Below are 17,842 nucleotides of genomic sequence, written 5' to 3'. Positions count from 1 at the left end.
TGACATTCTTCTGGAATAAGAAAATACTTAAGATAAAGGGTGGGTATGAACCTGGACAGGCTTTTTTTATTAGCAGTCTGGCATAACATTTTAGCCAGGAAATCTCCACTAGCACCATACCAAGTGTTATAAAGAACTGTGTGGGCTTTTTTTCTTTAATAGAACATAACCAGTTTCCATGGCACTCCAGGAAGTCACAGAATGCAATTCTATGTGACGGGAAAGACTGAGCAATGCATTTGGTTAGTGACAGCCACACAGAGCTTTGCTACACGGAGAGACATTCACTTTGTGATTTCAATTCATAAATAACTGTGTCCTCCATTCACTATGACCCAATAAATAGAAGCAAATGTTGTTGATTGTTGGGTTCATTTGCAAGAATGGCTACAAAAAATGAGATAGCGGCCTTAGTAAATTGGTGAAGTCCTGCTAACATCATACTAGAGTTCTTCATGACCAAAGATTTTATAGCCACATACCTAAAGTATTCATTTTATGATCATGTGTATGTGTGTGTGTGTGTGTATATATATATATATATATATATATATATATATATATATACACTACATATAGAGAGATACAGATGGTTATATATAAGGTTAAATTGCATATAATTATGTTGTATGATAAATATGAATATCACACTAATTTAAATAATGCTAGTGTAGGGAAAATTAAAGAATGACATGCATCAAATTGATAATTTGATAATTAAATTGATAAAATGGTAATTACTCTTGAGGTAGGTGATTGATGCATAGTTTCATTTACTTAATTACATATTTCCAAACTAAGTAGGAGGATTTTAAATGACTAACTATTTTATCAATATTTTCAGATTAAATAACCAAAATCAGTAAGTTGTGTCAGCCAAACATAAAAGAGGATTTGCTGGGGGGGAAAAAAACCTCTAAGAGGTGACTATAAAGCTTTTTTATGATGTGACTAAGGCAAAGATCATCTTTAAAGAAAGAACATCAAAAGATTCAAATACAGAGCCACATAAAGATTTAGCACCTCTATCCCTGGGTGGGGAAAGAAATAACGTGTAAAACCATTTACAACCTAGGAATGTGTTTTTATATAGGAAGTATAACCTCGAAATTAGAAACTATTTGACACAGTTAAGGGCACATTAAGGACATACAGCTCATGACTTGTATAGCGGAAAGGAATACAATATCCATGTGGCACTCAAGAAGCTAGAGATTGATTTGACATTTAATCTATCAAGGGACATATTTTGAGAGAATACCCACAAGAAACAAGCCCTCAGATATCAATCAGCCTCCTCTTTAAGAACTTACAAGGACAAGCACTGGGCACAGAAATGAAAATAGCAATTTTCCCTTATAAGCCTGTGTCCTTACAAAGTCATTTACATAGCATATACTTGAGTGTAAGTATTTATTTAAAATTCATTCATATTTGAAGACATGAAAGTTATTTTAGGCCAAATAAAATGAAAGCTCGTTATTGATATTCCATAACTTGGGAATCCCCAGTGCAAGGAATTCAATAGAAACAGCTATCTAACAAGGTGTTATTCAAGTGATTTATAGGGTATTTGTTTCTGTTCTGGAGTTATCACATCTAGTGCTTCTGTGTCACCTGAAGACTTAGGAAACTTCCAGTCTTCATCCAGATGAAATATTTTATTTGGTAAAATTTGAAAAAGTCATCCTCATTAGTCCAAATGGCTAACTGAGCCTTCACACACAGTACCTATAAAGGTCATCACACATAAGTAGGAATAAGGATCTCTGTGTATTCAGTAAGAACAGTAGCATGCTGGTAGGATCTAATATTCTTTCTGGTTGAATACCACCCCCAAATCAAAGGTCTTTCCAGGGTTACTGTGTCATTTACAATTAACAGTCCTAGGGCGGAAGTCTGATTTCATTTGAATTACAGAACAAATGATTTAATAATATCAGCACTCAATCCCTTTGAACTTAAAAGTATTTTTGACATATTTTACACCAAAGCATTTATAAAGTTCTGCACACCTTGGCAATTATATCTCTTCCAGTCTGTGATTTTCTTTCTCTTTTTTTTTTTTTAATGTTTACTCATTTTTGAGACAGAGAGACAGAGAGGGACAGGATACAAGCAGGATAGGGGCAGAGAGAGAAGACAGAATCCAAGCAGGCTCCAGGCTCCAAGCTGTCAGCACAGAGCCTGATGCAGGGCTCGAACTCACAAACCACGAGATCATGACCTGAGCCGAAGTTGGATGCTTAACTGACCAAGTTACCTAGGTGTGCCCTGTGATTTTCTTAATTGTTAATTTCTCTAGATTTTCATGAAAATCCTAGAAGGGGAAAACCAGCTCTGGATCTCTACTTTAATAGCAGTAAACAAAATAAAAACTAATAGAATGGATAAAATCCAACTATTTCCTGGCCAAGAAAATCTTGAAGAAGAGTTTTATTACAGAGAACTGCCATAAGTAATCATGGATATGTAGACTTGAAAAGCTGAAAATGGACCACAGATATGGAGAGGAGTGCTTCTGATCTAAAGAACTGGAGATTTGAAATGGAACCTCCCCACATGGCTCATCATATCTTCCATATTAATTTTCCCTTTACTGCTCACCTCTTCAAACAACTCCTACATTATTTAAATTATAGACCATCTTCAATTATTTACTTATGTAAGTTTTTCCTGGCAGTGTTGTTACTCATTATGTCCTCAAAACCTGACTGATGAATGGTTAAAACTTGACTCCTCAAACTAGACTGTAATCAATGTAGGGCAGGAGTGAACACTGTACTAGAGTTTTTACCTATCCAGAGGACACGTTTCCAGGGCCTTTAAAATTCATTAAATTCATAGTATACCTTATACATTAAATTATTTCTATAAATTAAGAAATGTGTAAATGAAAATTTTAAGTAACACCTTTGAACTGTTTTTGAAAGTTACTGAATATAGAATGATGACTGCAGAATAACCCCCACATTGAACTGAGATTGGGTCAAAATTTAGGCTCACTTAACTCACTAGCAAGAGTCATGCTACTGTATCCCCGCCTTCATGGAGGGAGATTCAATATTTTGTGTTAGCAAAATGAGAAGTGACTATCAATCACTGGGATCAAATGCAGGTAGTCAACAGGGTGCACATTAATTTTTCTAATATCAAGAGTCTAATGTTTATATTTTTTTCTCTCGGTGGGATTAGCTCAGGACATGTACTCATGGCCCTCAAAATACCTACCAACTGGATGATTAACGTACAAAAGAATGGTTTCAACTCCATAAGTGACTCCCCATTCCCTTCTGGCAACAAGCAAGTTAGATTGAAATAAAAAGAATTTAAATTTACTTCTAAAGCTTTTAATTTTTTTCTATTATCCTGCTAGGGCTTGAGAGTCCAAGTTCTTGAGTCCGAAGCCAGTTATCTCACCTTCTTGGGATGATATCTGGGCAAATGACTCAATGTTTCTGTGCCTCAGTCTCTTGTTCAATGCACATAGAAAACAATGCACACGATCGGCTACAAGCGAGTGTGAATTAAATAATATAATTCAAGTGCAAAAGTAAGTGTTTGATAAAGGTTATTTATTGTCACTGTACATAAAATATACCAAACTACCGATGATTTCTGCCTTTCATGTTTTTTTTTTAAATGTAATGTTTATTTTTGAGACAGAGTGAGAGACAGAGCTTGAGGAGGGGAGGGGCAGAGAGCAAGGGAGACGCAGAAACGGAAGCAGGCCCAGGCTCTGAGCTGTCAGCACAGAGCTTGATGCGGGGCTCAAACTCACCCACTGTGAGATCATGACCTGAGCCAAAGTCGGACGCTCAACGGACTGAGCCACCCAGGCGCCCCTCATGTTTTTTTTTTTTTTTAACAAATATTTCTTGTTGTTGTCATGGGTACCAGAACTCAGAAAAAGATTGACAATTTGCTTCTATCTTCATCCTAAACTTGAACCTCACCTTTAGAATAGTTTTCCAATAGAATTTTCTTTGGTGGTGAGAATGTTCTATATTTCCACTACCATTGGAGTACTCACTACTGATATGGAGCTAGTGAACACTTTGAACTGTGGTGCCACAGAGAGCTAATTTGTAAATTTTACTGTTTTAATCTATGTGAGATGGTGGATATTGGCTGAATCTATGAGGGGATTTACTTCACAATATATGTAAATCAAACCATCACAGTGCATGCCTTAAATATACACAGTGATGTATGTCAAGTATCTCTCAATAAGACTGGGGAAATCCATTTAAATTTAAATAGCCACATGTGGCTTATGGCTATCATATAAGCACATTCATAATAGGGAAAGGACAGTCATTATTTGGGGTTTGAGAGTCCAGTATTTGACCACTTGACTAGTTTCCTTTGAACTAATGCCATTTTCATTTCTTTCAACTACCCTCAAAACCAGTAGTTACCCTGGATACAGTTACAGGAGACACACAATTATATTGGTCACTTACAAAGAGTTCACTGACATGCTACAGAGCTCAACTTGTGTGTCCTAGTGAAGGTTATGAGTGTTACAGCTTCAAAAGGTCAGTAATGATTATTTATAGTACTTATAGATCTATTTATAATTCTTATAATAGCCTATACTTAGAGAAGGAGAATCTTACTTAGTGCCTTACTTATAAGCAGTACAGATTTCTTTTTTTTTTTTTTTCTGAATCATATGGTGAGTGGGAAAAGAAGGGATTAACACGAGTGTCTGTCAACCATGCCTTAGGCACACAAAACCTAGTTTCATATATATTATTCTATTTAGTTCTCAAAAAATGATGCCTTGAATTAGATAGGTAATAGTTTCTCCATTTTCCAAGATGAAAAATTGAGCTCATACATAGTTTATATCAAATTATTCAATCTTTTATACCCATATGCTTCTAACTGCTCTATAATAGCTCACCAATGCCTGGAATTTAATATAGTTCAGCAGTTGATTTATTTCCCCATTTTTTGGCCAAGTAACATTAACATGAAGAATATGTATTCTCTCTCCCCTGTCAAACTAAAAAGAGAATGGAGAGAATGGCATCTCTAGTCTTCTACATGCACAGAACTGAAAATTTAATACTAATATGTTAAATAATCCATTCTTCACAAAAGTTGGATTGCATCTAGCAGGCATTTCAGATATAAAACAGAAGACTACATAAAAGAAGATGTGGGAATTGCCAAGAACTAATATCTTTCTTCTTCCAAAGGGTATATAGAATGTACTGTTCAAATACACAGGCAATAAAGTCACTCTTTCCATGATGGAATTAATGTCTCCACTTGCATCCCCTTGCTGCTTTTAGTTTCACTGCTTTTAGTTTAGTATTTCATGGAAGAAGGCCTCTCAAAAAATTATTTGAACATTCACAGTATCAAGGTATGTAAATAGAAGTACCAAGTGGCCTTTGGAAAGGATGAAACTGTCTTCTTTAAGATCAAAAGTATCAAAATGAAAAATAGGAGAAACTTCTTTCCGGTGCCACCAAGCTCTCCTGGGAATTCTGCAGTAGGACTTTATGCCTCAGACAGAGTGAGCTATGATTTAGTACAGTTGCAATGAACTCACTGAATTAAACTCAAAATGGACCTCTTCTCTCCTTTCCTTCTCCAAATATATTCTACCCTAGACAGGACAGGTCTTATAGCAAAATTTGGTGTAATATTCACGCTGTAATGCCATACAAATATTCACATAAATTTTTTAAATATTTTTAAAAAAAGGTTTCTCACATCAGAATTCTGGCATACCCAGTAAATCATGAGGAAATCACTTAAACAATAAATGTAGAAAATATATTAAGATTTTGAATCATCTGAAATTGTCTTTGGCATAACGTAAACTGATGATGGCAGTGAAGTTCAGCCTAGTGCTCAAACTTCAGGCTGAAAGGATGAGATGGATAGTGAAAAGTTAAGATGGAAATGAGTTGAAAACTTGCATCCACACAAAACCCTGCACGTGGATATTTATAACAGCTTTGCTTTATTCATAAATGCCCCAATTTGGAAGCCACCAAGTTGTCTTTCAATAGCTGAATGGAAATGCTATACATCCAGACAATGGAATATTATTCAGCACTAAAAAGACATGAGCCATGAGGATGCCTGGGTGGCTCAGTGGATTAAGCAACTGACTTCAGCTCAGGTCATGATCTGATGGCTTATGGGTTCAAGCCCCACGTCAGGCTCTGTGCTGACAGCTCAGAGTGGGGAGCCTGCTTCAGATTTTGTGTCTCCCTCTCTCTCTGCCCCTCCCCTGATCATACTCTATCTCTTACTCTCTCAAAAATAAATAATAAAAACATTTTAAAAATTAAAAAAAGACATGAGCTATCTAGCCTTAAAAGATATGTTAGAGCCCTAAATGTATATTACTAAGTGAAAGAAGCCAATGTGAAAAGGCTACATACAGCATGATTCCAAGTATATGACATTCTACAAAAGATAAAAGGATAGAGACAGTAAAATAATTAAATGATAGGGAAAAGGGAGGGATACATAGGTGATTCACCATGAGATTCATCACATGGGATTTTTAGGACATGAAAAAAACAGTTCTTTAAAAAAAAATTTTTTTAAGTTTATTTATTTTGAGAGAAAGAGAGGGTAAGCATGAGCAGTGGAGGGGCAGGGTGAGGGGGAGAGAGAATACCAGGCAGGCTCTGCACGGTCAGTGCAGAGCTTGATGCAGGGCTTGAACCCACAAACCACAAGATCATGACCTGAGCCAAAATCAAGAGTCAGATACTTGACCATCTGGGCCACCCAGGTGCCCGGGGTGTGAAACTAGTCTGTAAGATACTATAATGGTGGATATACATCGTTACACATTTATGAAAGCCCACAGAATACACAGTCTGAAGAATGAATCCTATTGTAACCATGGCCTTTGAGTGATAATGATGTGCCAGTGTAGGTTCATTATTTGTAACCAACGTACCACCCAGTTTTACTTCCTGCTCAATTGTGCCATGAACCTAAAACTGCTCTAAAAATTAAAGTATATAAAAATGTTACTATGCTATTGATAGCTGTTTAAAAGCACCAAATGCTTCACAAAGGAGGAAAAAATATGCTGTTAAAAAAAATGCATTCCTTCGATTGTTATGTACATTATGCCTAATTTTACATATACACTCACATGGGAATCATTATATAAATGCTATGCTACTATGAAAAGCTTCTGTTCTCCCAACTAATTATTTACATATAACCAGATGGTGATTAGCTTCTTAAAAATTTCAAAAGTCTAGTCCTACCCATTAAAATTCAGTTAATTGGTGCACTAAATTCTAAATAGAAATAATTAAAATAATAAAATAAATAAATAAATAGAAATATTTTACTCTCAGGATGTCTGGGTGACTCAGTTAGTTAAGCATTGACTTCCACTCAGGTCAGGGTCTCACAGTCTATGAGTTCAAGTCCTGTTTTCAGACTCTTTGCTTATAGCTTAGACCCTGGAGCCTGCTTCAGATTCTCTCTCCCTCTCTCTCTGCCCCTTCCCGCTCGCACTTTGTCTCTCTCTCTCTCTCTCCCTCAAATTTCAAATAAAATATTAAAAACATTAAAATAATAATAATAATTTAATCTGAATCAGCACAACCAACCATTATTAAATCACAGCTCCATATCAGTTGTAATAGTTGGTGCTGCAGACTGAAATACAAAAAAGATAAAGCCAAGGTTCCTTTCCGGAGACTCTCAGTGACTTCGATAAAAAGACTTTAAAATCATCATTTCTAGTAGCACCTGGGTGGCCAGTTGGTTAAGCATCCAGCTTCAGCTCAGGTCATGATCTCCCTGTTCATTAGTTCAAGCCCAGCATTGGTCTCTGTGCTGACAGCTGAGTCTGGAGCCTGCCTTAGATTCTGTGTCTCCCTCCCTCTCTCTCTCTGCCCCTCCCCTGCTCACTCTTTCTCTCTCTCTCAAAAATAAACATTTAAAAAATATTAAAAATAAATAAATAAGTAAATGAATCATCACTTCATATGACAAGAAATATAATAGAAGTTTAAGAATTTAAATAGAAGTTAAAATTTAATTCTTTGGGAAATTTCAGCCTGTGCATTTAACCTGAATGAGGAGGAGCTGATTGAACATCATGATAGGAAGGCCTTACAAAGGAGCAGTAATTTACACAGTTGAAGGATCTCAAGTGCTTCACAGGCATATAAAAGGACAGTACATTCCAGAAAGTGAAACATCTGACAGAGCCTGGACAAGCACGGGTGTTATGGATGGGCGCAGAATGTGTGTAGAAAAGAAAATGAGACCAGAAAAGTCAACAGGGCTAGAGTCACAAAGGGTATTTTATACCTTACAAGAATTGCCAATATTATAATTTCAATAATTACGATCTCAAAGGCCCAGAAGTGGCCAGGCAGATCAAATAAAAGAATGAAGCAGCTTGTTCCAGGGGACAATAAGGAGCGGTGGGGATTGTGGAAAACTGAAGAGCTCATGCCACGTCCAACATATTTATTTAATTGTAATGCATTATCATAAAAAATACATTCTCAATGTTGTTACACATTTCAACCTTTTAGAAGAATTTGGAAATCCAGATATTTTGATGTGAAAACCCCTTGACCCTGAACAATTGAACCTATAAACAGATCCATGTGGTTGCCTGCTTATAATCTCTCTGTTCCTACTAGGGAGTAATGAAAAGATTTTAACATATAAACTAAGAAGTAACCCAACTATATGTATCCTTTGGGAAAATAATGATGTCATTTGTTGTCAAGAGTGACTTGAAGCACTGAAGAAAAAAATGTAGATAATTCTATGGAAGTAAAAAACAAGTGATTTCTTTTTCTTCTGCCACTTGCATCTTCACAGCTGGAGTACCAAGACTTCAAGAGTCAGGCTTCAATGGGAAGAAGAGAAACTTACTCTGTGAACAGGGAACATTTCACAGAGAAAGAAAGGCTGTTGGATACCAGGCACAGCAGTCCTTCAGATCTCTTAATTATTAATTAATTACAGGAGCTTAAACAAATTGATGATAGTTTTAAACATGTTCTTGAGAATGTATGTTAGTTTTGTGTGTCCCTTCTAAAATTAAGGAATTACATTAAAGAAACAAGAGCAAGAAAATTCTTTTAAAATCTGTCTTGTGATGAAGTTTTAGGGTGTTGGGGGGGGTGTGGAGTTTGGAGCCAATGGCCAAAAAAGAATTCTTAAAGATGTCTTTGGTGCAAAAAGGGGATTTTAATAAGGCTCAGACAGGACCCTTCACCAGGAAGAGCTGCTCTGGGATTGTGGGGGGGGGAGGGGGGTGACCATTTTGTGGAGTCAGGGAGAAATGGTTTCCAAAGAAACTTTCATATGCTAAAGACTTACTGGAGGCCTAGCAATTGTCAAGCTGAGGTTGTTTTTCCCTCTAGCAAAGCATTAAAGACCCTAGGGAGTTCCTGGACTTTAGGCTATAATGAGATTGCCTTTTTCTGATTAACTGGTGGAGATTCTTATCAGTTTAACTATTTGTGGTTTTTTTTTTTTCCTTTCCTGATTTTGGATAGCCTGGAGTGTCCAAGGAATATCCGTACATGTCCCACGTGGGAGGCGGGAGTGGTTATTAGCCTGTACTTTGCCCTCAGCTTACCTGGAGCTCCCTCATCGTCTTGAATTTTTCCTTTCCAACAAACATTTTGTACATTTTAAGACATAATAATTTATAATTATTGGCAGCAAATTTTGAGTTCACAGAGTCACTGATGCTAATATTTTGGTTAACACTACTTTTAGGTGGGCATCTGTAAAATATCCAACATGAAAAGCATTATCAGAAGTCCAAAGATTGTTTCCTCGATGAATTCCAGAAAACCCAATTTCTTTTAGTGGCTAACATACTTACAAATCCTTTTGGAGCAAAGACTCTCTCTCTCTCTTTCTCATTTTGTTTCCATAACTTCACTGCACTGCAGATTCTAGGCACACTACAAGTGTTCACCAACCAGGATACTTCCTAGACTTTCAGTAAATTTGAAAGATGGGAATGTTAAACTTTTAGAAAATCAAAGAGGAAAGGCTTAAGCCTTGAAACTACAACTCACCAGCAATAAGGCTTAGTCATCAAGAAGTTACTTAATTTAACTTTTGGAACTTTAGATCTATCATTTGTAACATGTTTTAAGAATTAAATAAGATGTTTTGGAAAGTGCCTAATACCAATCTAAGACCATCGCTTATCTTTGATTAATGTTATTATTATTTTTTTTCAAATACGTGTCTACTTTCAGTCCTTTTTAAGAAGAATGCCCTGAGAAGAGCTGAAAAATAGTTCCATTGTCACATCTGTAATTACTGTAACAAGCCCATATGTATTTAGGGGAAAAGATTTAAAGCAGATGCTCTACATTTGTATGGAGATTTAATTACAATTTGTTTTTATCCATTTTCTAATTTCTTTTCATTATTATGCTATGCATTCATATCTGTTCTCCATACTCTAACTAGAGTAGACTTTTCAAAAAGCAAATTTAGCTTCCCAGGGCTTTTAGGATAAAGCAAACTCCTTCTAATACAGGTTCCACTGGTGGCTCCTGGGTGGCTCAGTCAGTTAAACGTCTGACTTCGGCTCAGGTCATGTTCTCACGGGTTCGTGGGTTCAAGTCCCGTGTCGGGCTCTGTGCTGACAGCTAACTCAGAGCCTGGAGCCTGCTTCGGATTCTGTGTCTCCCTCTCTCTCTCTGCCCCTCTCCCGCTCATGTTCTGTCTCTCTCTCTCTCTCAAAAATAAACATTTAAAAAAAAATTTAACACAGGTTCCACTGTTTCAGCCCCACTCCTACTTGCATACCTAGCCTGAGGACCTCTCAATGCTCCCTACCGGTTCACCAGCCTCTATTCCCACTCTTACATGCTCCCCGAGCTCCCTCCCACCACCCAGCCCTGACACATAATGGTTCTCTCTGTCCTTCCCTTACCTCTTTGCCCAACTAAGTTTGGCAACTCATTTGCTTATATGTTTTCTTGGGCAGAAATGTAAGAAGTGGTATGAGAGGGAGCCCACAGGCTCATAACTCTTGGGCACCCATGGGGGGTATATGGCATAGACACCCATGATTTTTCCCCAAACCTATTCTTCCCCTGCCTTTCTTCACATCCATTTCTTCACATATGAAACCCCAGACCAATCTCCCTCACCTTTCCTATCCAATTCATCACCAAATCCCACCAAGCCAACTCAAGGGAGACAGATAAACCACCTCAAAAATGCCACTTTGGCATATTATTTTGAATTTGAGGTACTTGAGAGACAGCCAGAACAAGAAGGGCACTCTGACTTTACTTGGTCTCTCAGGAAGTAGGAGATAAATCTAACGTGTGAAAGGTACCAAAATGGCAGACAGCATTCTTATCACCAGAGAATGGGAATTTAGGACCAAGAAGTCTACATAAACAAACTTGATGCTTCTTTTCACCGATTTACTACCCCAAATCCAAACCCCTTTGTCTTGTCAATTCTTCACACATATATTGCTTCTTTGCTTATAAGCTATAAAAGCTTCCTGCTTTGGTCACTTCTTTGGGTCATATATTCTTATGGGACTCCCAAAGAAATGAAATTAAATTTGTTTTTCACTTGTTAATCTGTCTTAGTTCAGTTTAATTATTAGACTAGCCAAAGAACATAGAAAGGAAGAAGGGAAATATTTTCCATCCCTACCCCACAAAATTTCAATAGATCTCAAAACCATGTGCTCCTTTCAAGTACCGCTGCTAGCACCTCAGGCTAATGGTCATTATTTCTCTCATGAGCAGGGCACAGAGCCTGATGCAGGGTTTGGACCCATGAACAGTGAGATCATGACCTGAGCTGAAGTCGGAAGCTTATTTGTTGTTCTTAACAGAGAGGCCAACATCCAACAGATTTGGCTCTGGTCTCTTTCTGGACATTGGTATTATGTGTGTGTATCCAAACATTTGCTTTACTTTAGTTCCTTAAAGTCATCATGCACCTCCACATCTGAGGGCTTTCCCATGGCTATTTTCTGTATTTGGAACATTCTAGGTCTCCTTTCTGTCTGGCTAATTCTCATTCCTCCTTCAGAATAATATAAAAGTTCTTTCTACAAGACTAAGTTTACCCTCTTAAAGCCACCATATATTTGGATTTTCCCAAACTTACACATCACCCAGTTGTAATTCACTGTTAGCTTAACTATTCATTTAATATTATTCTTCCTAACAACCTGATACTCACAGGGTAGCATATTTAAGGTGTTCAATAAATGTTTTTTGAATAATTGATTGAATGGCATCAATATAATGGATGGCATGGTGATACAAACTACCAGTATATGTCATTTATTAAATGTTTATTGATATCTATATTCTTATATGTTCATATTTTATTAACTTAACTAGAGTCTGAGTCCTTTGAGAGGGGAAAGTTTTACACTTCTTTTTATCAGTATCTTGAATATAGCACAACATAGCTATCAATTGGAAATTCTAGATCATCTGTCAAAGACTTTATATAGGGAAGGCAGAGAAGGTATCAGCCAAAAGACAACATTTGAACCTAAAGGGAGTGAGGAGCAGGTCATAGACATATCTAAGGAAAAAATATTCTGAGAAGATAGAAAAGTACTTGCAAAGGCCCTGTGGTAGTTGGGACCTGTTTGTTGGGTTCAAAGACCAAGGAGGTCATTATGATTGCAGCAAAGCAGAGTATGAGGAAAGTCACATGAAATGAGATTAGATAGTTAGCTGGGAAATGGAGTATGCAAGGCCTTGAATGTAATCATAAAGATTTAGCTTTTAGTTGAAGTAAGTCAGGATGCCATTAGAGAATTTTGAGCTAAGAAATAGCATGATACGATTTAAGTTTTAAGTTATTTGATGATATAATCTATGTTAAAAGTTTACTCTGACAAAGAATAAGTACTTAGTAAAAGCTTATTTTATTATCATATCTCATGGCATTCAGTCATTCTGAAAATAAAATCAGATAGCTACTTCTCAAACTTTAAACAATATTTAAACATAACAAATATGATAACATGGAACAGAATATGGGCTGATTCCTCTTTTATGATTTTCAATGTATATAATTTATACACATATATTTTTATACATTTACACATGCATTTATTATATACATAAAAATATAGAGATTAATCTCTCCTGTCTTATTCTTCCCACTGCACTTGTTTAATATCTGTTTATTCTTAGTTTTGTATGTCTGTAACACTATTTTCCACTAGATTGTGATCATCCAGAATAAGTTCTTGGTCTGGGAAGACCATGAACTAGAGAGGAGCAAATTATCTTTATTTTTACTCTCCTCTAATTTTTGTTTTATTGGGAGAGAGAGAGCATGAGTGGAGGAGAGAGGCAGAGGGAGAGAGGGAGAGAGAGAATCTTAAGCAGGCTCCACACTCAGTGTAGAGCTCAATGGGGGGCTCAATCCCATGACCATGAGATCATGACCTAAACTGAAATTAAGAGTCAGACACTCAACTGACTGAACCACAGGGGCGCTCCTCTCCTCTGATTTTCAATATTCTTGTATTATGAATGTAATATCTAGAATGTATCTGAAATATTAAGTTTACTTTCTCTTATACTTTAAAGCAACAGTGCTTTTCAGAACCCTTGTTCACTGTTGCTGGGAATGCAAACTGGTGTAACCACTGTGGAACATAGAATGGAGGTTCCTCAAAACATTAAAAATAGGAGTACCCCTCTGATCAAGTGATTTTCACTGCCAATTCAAAATCACAAGAAACAATAAATGTTGTCAAGGATGTGGGAAAAAAGGAACCTTTGTGAACTGTTTGGGAATGCAAACTGGTATAGCCAAAGTGGAACAGTAAGGAGTTTCCTCAAAAAGTTAAAAATAGAACTCCCCTAAGATCCAGTAATTGCACTACTAGGCACAAAGAATACACAAGCAGTAATTTGAAAAGATATATGAACCCCTGTGTTTATTGCAGCATTATTTACAATACCCAAATTATGGAAGCAGCCTAAATGGCCACTGATAGATAAATGGATGAAAAGATGTGTTATATATCTACAATGGAATATTATCAATGGAATATTATTAATCAGCCATAAAAGGAATGAAATCTTGCCATTTGCAACATCATGGATGGATCGAGACGGTATAATGGTAAGCAAAATAAGCTAGTCAGAGAAAGACAAATACCATATAATTTCACACATATGGTGGAATTTAAGAAACAAAATAAATGAACAAAGGGAAAAAAAGATGCAAACCAAAAACAAGACTCTTAACTAGTTTGAACAAACTGATGGTTAACAGAGGGGGTGGGAGGAATGGGTGAAATAGGCGAAGGGGATTAAAGAGTACACTTATCATGATGAGCACTGAGTAATACATGGAATTGTTGAATCACTATATCTTCACAATGATATGAAGATATAATGATTCTTTCATTACATGAAACTAATACAACACTGTATGTTAACTACAGTAGAACTGAAATACATTTTTTAAAAAACTACAGTATTTTCAAAACCAATGCCAGATGAATAATAACAAGCAAACACGTTGCTTATTTTTTAACTTGTGCTTTAGTATTTATTTTTAATATTGTAGTAACCATATTTCAAAAAAATCAATTCCCTCTATTTTGTGTTTTGTAATCCTTTATGTCATGTATTTAAAAGCATCATCATGAAAAAGGATCTGCAGGCCTCACCCAATGAGACAAAAATAACTGTCTTTGCTCTAGAAAGCAGAGTCGGGGACTTACTGGCCTTCACAACACCTAATACGACACTGCCTCTCAAGAGACTCCTAAACTTATTCAGAATTTAGTCAGCTTATTCCTACCTTAAGATTCCTTTCTTGGGGCACCTGGGTGGCTCAGTCGGTTAAGCTTCAGACTTTGGCTCAGGTCATGATCTTGTGGTTATTGAGTTGGAGCCCCACGTTGGACTCTATGCTGACAGCTCAAAGCCTGAAGCCTGCTTTGCCTTCTGTGTCTCCTTCTCTCTCTGCCCCTTGCCCCCCACAACCCTCCCCAAAATAAATAAACCTTAAAAAAAAAAGATTCCTTTCTTCCTTTTTTTATTTCAAAGGTTTCTTTCTTTTTAACAATTATTGATAGAACTAAGTTCTTTGTTTTGTTTCTATTTTAATTTCGGCTTCAAGATACAAGAATTGCTGCATTATGGTTTCTTATAGGAAGCATCCATTAGACAAACAGCCTACACTGTGTGAAATCAGACATGACCAGCAGAGCAATATAAACACAAACCACATACGGGACAGCTTCATGCATGATATGTAATGCATTTTCAAACTGCTAAGCAAAACAATAGCAGGTATTCATGTAGCCCTAAATGTGAAAGATACAGTTGGGGAGCTCTACATACTAGAAACTCAATTACCTCATCTAAAAAACATTATGCCATTACTCTGTAATGCACCAGTACCACATACCTTGGACCACACACACACATATGGTGAGTACTTACATTTTAAATCATCTAGCAATCCTCAGACATTTTCAAATTAAAAAGGAACATTTTTCCTCGAATTTACAGCCCCTTAAAAAACATTCTTGTTATAAACCCTGTAAATGGTCTGCTTTAAGAAAGGGCATGCATATTCCTTACTGATTCGTTCAAATGACCAGAATTCCTCCAAAGCAGTTAGTAACAGCTCATTTTAAACTAATTAATTTTCTCTTTTCCATATGGCGAGAGTGACTTTTCCTGACATAGTATTCTATATCCACAGTGCTTTGAAACAGCAGTGGCCACAGTCAGTGCGATCAAATATCAGAAAAACAGTTCCCCAGTTACACCCCTTGCCCATGTGCCTGCATGCGGTTAAATGCAGGATGTGAGCCTATAAGTGGAAGAGATGATGTCACTGTGGAAAAATGCGATCAGGTTTACTTTTACGCTCAGGGGCAACGTTCTGCTGATGTTATGAAATTATGTAGATGAAAAATGTGTGTGTGTGTGTGTGTACTCCTTCTAAACCAGATTTGTTTTATTTTTTTTCCTGCTTTTGGGATTTCAATTCGACATGTTTTATTTTTAGTCTCATGCTTCATATGCTTTTAATGCAACCATTATTTACACTACCAAACAATAGCCTACAGTTTTAACCTTTGAGAGGAAAGACCTGCTGAGCAGTTTTGAAGGAGGGCCATTTATCAGACGATTCACATGAATTTACAGCCTCTGAACCTGGCAAATTTCTAGGTTCACTGCTACCACCTCGTCTTTCCCCTCTCCTCACCACCCCCCCTCCCCAAATCTTAAATGTGGAGATTCACAGCAGGGTACTGAATAGGTCTAGAAATACCTCTTCACATCTCTTAGCTCATCAGAAGCAAACTGCAGTTTGCAGATTAGGATTTGGGAAAACGACTCGCCCTTGTTCATATAAAATGATTGGCAACTACTGGTCTATAATAAGCAAGTAGGGAGCCAAACATGATAATAGTAGAGTATATTTTATTCTATTGTAATTTGAGGGAAATTCTAGAATAATTCTGATTCTTTTCATTTGCTTCTTAATACATAAAATGAAAACCATCTCAAACACAAGTGCTTGTCACAAAAGTTCATTCCATACTTTACACCTCATTATATTCCAATAGCTAGGACCTGTACACTTGTCCAAGTAATTTGAAATATGTAAATCCATAATATCATTTGACTTCTAATTTCATCATACAGATAATTCAACTAACTTTATACTGTTTTAAGTAATTTTCCCAAAAAACTTCAGCCCACCTGCTTAGACATTGACTATCTTTGCCACCCACCAAAGGAGTCAGATAAAAGGGAAAGTGGGGGGAGGGGGGATGGCGCCTGGGTGGCTCAGTCAGTTAAGTGTCCAACTTCTGGTCATGATCTTATAGTCCGTGGGTTCAAGCCCCACATCAGGTTCTGTGATGACAGCTCAGAGCCCGGAGCCTGCTTCAGATTCTGTGTCTCCCCCTCACTCTGCCCCTCCTCTGCTTGCACAGTTTCTCTTTCAAAAATAAACATTGAAAAATAAATAAAATTAAAAAAGAGAACGTGGCAATTTCTTTTATGATTTGCTGAAGACAACCAAATGAGAAGACATTAAGTTTTGACTCTGTTAAAGAGGAAAAAGATGTAATAATAATGTACAGGCAGTAGAAACAATCAAAGTAATATACTGAAATCCACTTAAAATCATTGTAATAGGCTCATACACAAGCACATTAAACATTGCAATGTGTGTACAGCCATTTTATGTTATAAAGCAGATATTCTTTTTAATTGGTATACCTTTTGATTTAGGAAGTAGATGAGATACATTCAAAATAAAAATGTTAAACAACTATGTGCATGAAAATTTTTCGTGCATACTACTATATGCTTTAAGTTCTATTCTACTTTTAGCCACATGATAAAATATTGCCTTTCTTTTATTTAACCTGTGACTTTTTTTCAAATCATTTTGTGAGCTTATCTCAAAATATATATAATACCACAGACATCTTATTTCTCCATAACAGATAGTAAATTCCTTGAGGAGATTGTCTCCCTTTACATCACAACCTTTCTTACCAACAACATATATGCACATAAATATTGCACACAGTAAATATCATCATCTCTTGTTCCTAACAAGAGCTCCTATCTCATCAATCATCTATCAAATTTTAAAATAGCATATATAAACAGGGATGCCTGGGTGGCTCAGTCGGTTAGGTGTCTAACTTCGGCTCAGGTCATGATCTCATGGTTTGTGAGTTTGAGTCCCATGTCAGGCTCTATGCTGATAGCTCAGAGCCTGAAGCCTGCTTCAGATTCTGTGTCTGCCTCTCTCTCTCTGCCCCTTCCCTGCTCGTGTTCTTGCT

The 17,842-nt window shown here is 36.7% G+C and overlaps 1 protein-coding gene across 2 annotated transcripts in view; it reads right to left on the bottom strand.

The window, feature by feature from the left end:
* Positions 1 to 17,842, bottom strand: part of GAS2 (growth arrest specific 2) — a 128,380-nt gene that overhangs the window by 86,446 nt on the left and 24,092 nt on the right. The gene's annotated exons all lie outside the window — the stretch shown is intronic.

The sequence above is a fragment of the Hyaena hyaena genome, unplaced genomic scaffold (assembly GCF_003009895.1).
Source record: "Hyaena hyaena isolate Hyena2069 unplaced genomic scaffold, ASM300989v1 scaffold_449, whole genome shotgun sequence".
In the NCBI taxonomy this organism is placed as follows: Eukaryota; Metazoa; Chordata; class Mammalia; order Carnivora; family Hyaenidae; genus Hyaena; species Hyaena hyaena.
Note: the sequence above shows the minus strand (reverse complement) of the source record. Positions and strands in the feature narration are given on the sequence as shown.